Source organism: Biomphalaria glabrata, chromosome 5 (assembly GCF_947242115.1).
Source record: "Biomphalaria glabrata chromosome 5, xgBioGlab47.1, whole genome shotgun sequence".
NCBI lineage: Eukaryota > Metazoa > Mollusca > Gastropoda > Planorbidae > Biomphalaria > Biomphalaria glabrata.
This window is the reverse complement of record NC_074715.1, coordinates 22,309,829-22,315,828: the sequence shown is the minus strand read 5'-3', so window position 1 is coordinate 22,315,828 and position 6,000 is coordinate 22,309,829. Positions and strand designations below refer to the sequence as shown.

Sequence of the window (6,000 nt, the reverse complement as noted above, 5' to 3'; positions counted from 1 at the left end):
TGAATCTAAGTTGATTTCATTTCTTTTATTTCAAAAGATGAAAAGTATTTTATTCTGACTCTAAATAACATTGCAGCTATTAAAATTAAAGTTTTAGAAAGTCCAGCTGTGAGATCTCATCTCTCCCTTGACTTTTGCCGTAGGGGTGCTGCAACAGTTTGCATAACCGAATCCCTCCATCTTTCCCGGTCAGCAGCTGTTCTTACAGGATGTCAAGAGAGAGGCCGGTCCATTGCTTTACGTTGTCCAGCCAGCTTTTCTTTGTGCTCCCTCCACTGTACCTTACAATATGTCCAGCTCAGCTTTCATCTCTTCACAGTATTGAGGAGTTGGCCGGGTAGAGTATTAAGTTATAAAACTCACTTATCTTCAGAGTATTAAGTTATAAAACTCACTTATCTTCTTTCCTAGCATTTCTCTGAAGCATTTAACTCACAGCACCCGTACCATGAAAGTCTAGGGACATGATTACCTTATTCATAACTAATTTCAATCATCTTCCAAGTAGTTCTATTTGTTGCAACAAAAAACTTGTGTTCATTAAGCTCTTTCAAAAAATTCAATGGGTATTATTACAATTAACCTCTGCAGCATTTGAAGACATTTTTCAAAACAAAGAATTTCAGGTTTTTTTTTTAAACTTTAGACATTCTTAAAATGACCTACTGAGACCTGTTGAGATTCAGTCACCATAACGTGGGCCTACATAGGACTACTTGCCAAAATATAATCTGCTCATTCATGTTGTCTTTCAATTATGTCGTATTGATTTTTTCAGGACCAGAAAAGCTAATTACCCGCCGAGTTTTTAGTTCTGAATAGGTTTTCTATTCTCAAAAGAAAATGTCAATATTATTTTAGCGAATTTTTAATAACTGCTGAATTCTACTATTCTCGCTCTATTTCTCTGTTAATCAGTAGGTTTCGAAGGGTTTCACATGCTCCATATGACTAGGCTCTATGGAGACATTTGAGTTACAGGCTTCATCAGCAGTTTGCTTGGTCTTAGAATACTTTTTTAAAAAGTCTAGGTGTCATGTTATGATTTTTTATTCATATTCTCCTGCCTTGCAATGCTGTACTGGCGGCTAGACCTAATGACAAGGTCGTTATGAGGCAGCGAATTCAATACTGCGCTGCTTGGATAGTTCTACGCAAACCAAGGTTCCTGCGTATACTGCACTGGCTCGCTGGCACGGGATATCAAGAATCGATTACATGATGGCCACACTGTCATCAGTGCATCTCTAACAATGAAATGCTCTCGTTGGCTTACATAAGTGAACCGATCACTCCATAATGTCCTTCGGTACATGGATAACAGGTTTTGAGAACTTTCTATCCAGTGATAGGCAAACCACGCATGCTTATTACTTCATTCAAAAACATTAATAGACTTTTTTTTTTACAAAATTAAATTTCTTTTTAAGCCTATGGCCCAACTTTCATGCTTATAGCATGCTGGGTAGGCTTACGCTACGTTCCAATCTCTTTTGGTGGACCAATGGTGGGGATGGGCTAAATAGGTTTTCATGTTGCCTACGTAGTCACTCGACAACAAAAACAAGTCTGAGTCGTGATTCGAACCTCTTGATAGGTAGCCAACAGAATTTCGCCACTCAACCACGTCCTTGTTAAAAACGTGTTAAGATTAATTTGCCATTTTAACTCTCTTTTATTAAGTTTGTTTATTAGCCTACAATGTGTCTGTTTGGAATATACAATTCTTCTTATTATTATTACATTTATTATTACGACAAAGATAACAATTTACAAATAAAAAGTTACCAGACTATAGGATTAGAAATTCAGAATACATGTAGGCCTATATAGTACTTGCTTAGAAACTATTGTTGGTAAATTTATCATTTACAGCGTTGACCGTTGAGAGCAATTTTAGTGTGTCCTGAGAAAGATTTGGATTTATAATGACCCTAGATCAATAAATTATGTTTACTTAGCGTATTCAATGAAAAAATACTGGGGAGAAAAGTATTAAGGATCATGTAGATCTATAATGTTGAACAAAATTTTTAGAATCCTCGAGGAAATGAAATGTAAACTATTAATTTTAGAAAAAAAAAAAAGTAGGCCAAATATCGATGTCATTGACGTGACAGTGAATTGACTAAAAATAGAAGGCAATGAAAATGAATGGACTAAAAATAGAAAATGAGTTAAAAGTTGATGTTTTCCTACAAAACTGCGTTGAGGCTTAAGAAAAGGTTTGGGCGGTTTGAGTTTATCCTTATCAAAACTGAACGATAAAAGTGCCACCAAATCTCTTGAGTCGATTTATTGGTTTCAAAGCGGACCAGTTGAGGTCGTGCGTGATGTAGGTTATAATTGAACTGTCAAAACCCAACATACACGAAACATGGCCTTGACCTTATATACTTTTTTTTTTTCAATATAAGACCTAAAGCAACATGCGGGTGAGGTAGAGGTCACTCAATTATGGTGGCCAGTGCAGTGAATGAAGGGTACATATACAAGGGAGGAAAGCCAACAAAATATGTGAACTACCACATTGGGTAAATCTGTCCATTGAGGAATTAATGGGAATATTCTAATAATTATCAACCAAAAAAAGAGAAAGAAAATGAGACAGAAGAAAAAAAAAAAAAGAGAAAGAAAATGAGACAGAAGACATGAGAAAAAAAAGAGAAAGAAAATGAGACAAAGGACGTGAGGAAAAAAAGAGAAAGAAAATGAGACAGGACGTGAAAAAAGAAGAGAAAGAAAATGAGACAAAGGACGTGAGAAAAAAAAAGAGAAAGAAAATGAGACTTAGGACGTGAGAAAAAAAAGAAAAAGAAAATGAGACAGGACGTGAGGAAAAAAAAGAGAAAAAAAAATGAGACAAAGGACGTGAGGAAAAAAAGAGAAAGAAAATGAGACAAAGAACGTGAGAAAAAGAAGAGAAAGAAAATGAGACAAAGGACGTGAGGAAAAAAAGAGAAAGAAAGTGAGACTTAGGACGTGAGAAAAAGAAGAGAAACAAAATGAGACAGAGAACGTGAGGAAAAAAAGAGAAAGAAAATGAGACAAAGGACGTGAGAAAAAAAAGAGAAACAAAATGAGACAGAGGACGTGAGGAAAAAAAAAAGAGAAAGAAAATGAGACAAAGGACGTGAGGAAAAAAAAAGAGAAAGAAAATGAGACAAAGGACGTAAGGAGAAAGAGAAGAGAGGAAATGTAGATAAGAAACTCGTAAGATTCAAATCACTAGCTAGTTTCTCTGTTTTGTTGTCTATGTAGCAGTACCCGTGGTTAAAGAGCAGCATCCATTTTCAGCACATTGATTGAATATTATTCATTAATTAGGTTCTAATTACAGTGCTGCTTCACTGAACATTGCTTCTTCGTCTAATTGGTCTCCATTGTGCTTGTATCACACACACAAAAAAATACCAAAACAAAAAAAAATCATTCGGAATAATAAAAAAAAAGTTTGTTGTTTTTTTTTTCAGGAAAATTTTAAGACAAAAGTCCCAGTATTTTAATGGCGTAGTGAGGAGTCATAGCAACCCCAAAAATAATGGATGAATTTCAGGTCAGGGTAAAGGTTTTTAGTGTAACACTAACCGCACCACAAGTCACGCCACGAATCGTGCATTACCTGTGCCACCTTAAAAGTAGACCAGATCTAGATTCGAGTTTACGGTACACTGGTTACCACAACAATACAGAATCGATCTGTTGTTTTCCCTCCCCCTTCCCACCGCGCAGTCACCTCACATCCAACACGACGCCTCGGTAAGCACACACACACCAACAGTTCCAGCCGAGCGAGTCATTCGTTTAAATTTAGCTGAATGTCTCAACATCACAAACTGTCAACTTTCTTAACACCCGAAGACAGTTGGATAGAAGTGTAAAGCTGCATACACTAATTCCTGCAAAACAAACGTCTTTCATCATAAGATCCATAGATCTAATGGCTTTCGGTACGATGGTATTCTAATTCTTATTAACAAGCCAAGATAAAACTTTGGTCGCTGGGGATTTTTCAAAGATAAACGGTATGTAAGTACAATTTTGATAAATTTATAGAATCTAATAAAGATCCGATCTATAGATCTATATCTAGGTCTAGATAAGTTATCATAACGTGAGCAGTAGCCTACAATACAGTGTATTTGAATCAGTCCAAACATTCTAAGCCCTACTTATTAATGCACGTTTAGATAAGTAATTCGTTGGAAATACTCCAAATATCTTCTAGTTGCCTCGACGTTTCATTTTAGTGTCACAAGTTTACAGTTCAGTCACAAGGCTCAGATCTAGACCTAAGTGATAAGGCAAACCTACGTAGAGTGAAGCGTAGAGTGAATCGTATAGTTAGATTTCACACTTAAAACTCATTACTATTAGCTATAATGAATTTCTTATCCGTTGGGGTTTATAATTATTTAAATATTGTAAGCGAACGTCATATTGTCCTTGGGTTTGTTCAAACTTTTTAACCGCCGTCCGGAGTTGAAAGTTTTTGAAAGTTTCTTTGCAATCATGGTACATCTTGCCCGACGCTAGAGAAAACTAGAAGTGTCAACTATTCTCATTGCGTGACAATGCGTACGACGCGAAGGATGTCGGCCTAATTGTTTTCTCTTTAGTAGAAACGTCTGTAATTTATAAGATGAGATCTAAATTAATGACACAAAATTTCGATTTGCCGACTTTTAAAAACTGCAACGAAACTTGTTGACTTTACCTCCAAATTTTGGATACAATTAAGGAACATGTTTGGAAATTTCAATTAAATGCCAAAATTAATTAAAACCTGACTTCACCTGTAGACTTCGTTAGACGTCTTTGGTTTAATATTAGGTCTTACAAAAGGTGTTGTTTTTTTAAGTGAGGGATCTAAAGAATTTTTTTTTTATCTCGACCAGTTGTGTGATTTGTAAAATAAAGTAAAATAAAATAAAATAAACTTCCGAAGAATGCCTATTTTGTCAGAAAAAGTTAAATGAAAAAAAAAAACAACTATATTTCACAAAAAGGAAATGGTGGTGGTAGTGGTGGTGGTGGTGGTGGGGGGGAGTTTATGCACAAAAGTGTAGGTGAACAAAATGTATAGATTAAAAGTCTAGAAAGGTCATATATTTTTTCAATAGCAATTAAAACATCCTGAACATAAAAATGTATTGAATGTGTAAATACCTGCTCTTTACTGTTGTATACACAATAATGATTAGTTAACATACCTATATATAATTCGTCCATCGTGGTTCGATGATGACTACTTTCGTCATCTAGTGGCATGAGGGCTTTGCACTGCGGTTTTGTGCCTCCTCGTGTGGTGGTGTAAGTCGGAGTGTTCGGCTACATTCTGAGCAGGTAATTCCAGCTGGAGCTTGTTACAATTGCCATTATTATTTTATTGCCCTTTTCTTCTGCCAGCGCTGTTCTCTTGTTCTCTGCAATTTTCGCGCCATTTTTCCACAGCGTAACGTCATGATGCTCTATTATGGGCTTCCGTCTCCCAGGTGGCAGGGTCAAGGCTTTCAGAGAAGTTTTCAGGTTCTCCCTGAAAAGTATTCTTGTACTTGTATTTCTTTCTTCCGTTCCTTTGATTGACAATAAAGGAGAATTTTAGAGATGCAGGAATCTTCCATTCGGCAGACGTGGATGCCCACCGACTGCATCAGAATTGTGTTGATACTTTGAAGGCCTCCTCTTTGGAGGCATTCAATGACAGGAATTTTTCTTGCCATTTAACATTTCAATGCCCAAAAAGTTCATAGCTATGGTAAGACTCTTTCACGATGGCTAGAAGGTTCTTGTTTTGTAAAATGAAGAATCCAATGGGGTAAAACAGGATTGTGTCCTAGTACCCACACTGCTCAGTATCATGTTATTCACTATGCTGACAGGTGCATTCAGAGATAGTGATATATATTCAGTGCTTTTTTTTTGTAGAGAAATAGATACCGGTACTCAGTGATGGATTGCTAACTATTAACTACTAATACATTTAAATTATATATATAT

At 36.0% G+C, this 6,000-nt stretch overlaps 1 protein-coding gene across 3 annotated transcripts in view; it reads left to right on the top strand.

Annotated features, from left to right (window-relative positions):
• The first annotated feature begins 3,748 nt into the window (after positions 1-3,748).
• LOC106068946 (uncharacterized) overlaps positions 3,749-6,000 on the top strand; it is a 50,819-nt gene continuing 48,567 nt past the window's right edge. For 2 of the 3 annotated variants that reach the window (XM_013228467.2, XM_056030405.1), the window contains exon 1: positions 3,749-4,025. The gene's annotated coding sequence lies outside the window, so the exon portion shown is untranslated. Of the gene's footprint in view, positions 4,030-6,000 lie in introns of all 3 variants that reach the window. The other variant, XM_013228462.2, reaches the window with a different exon arrangement.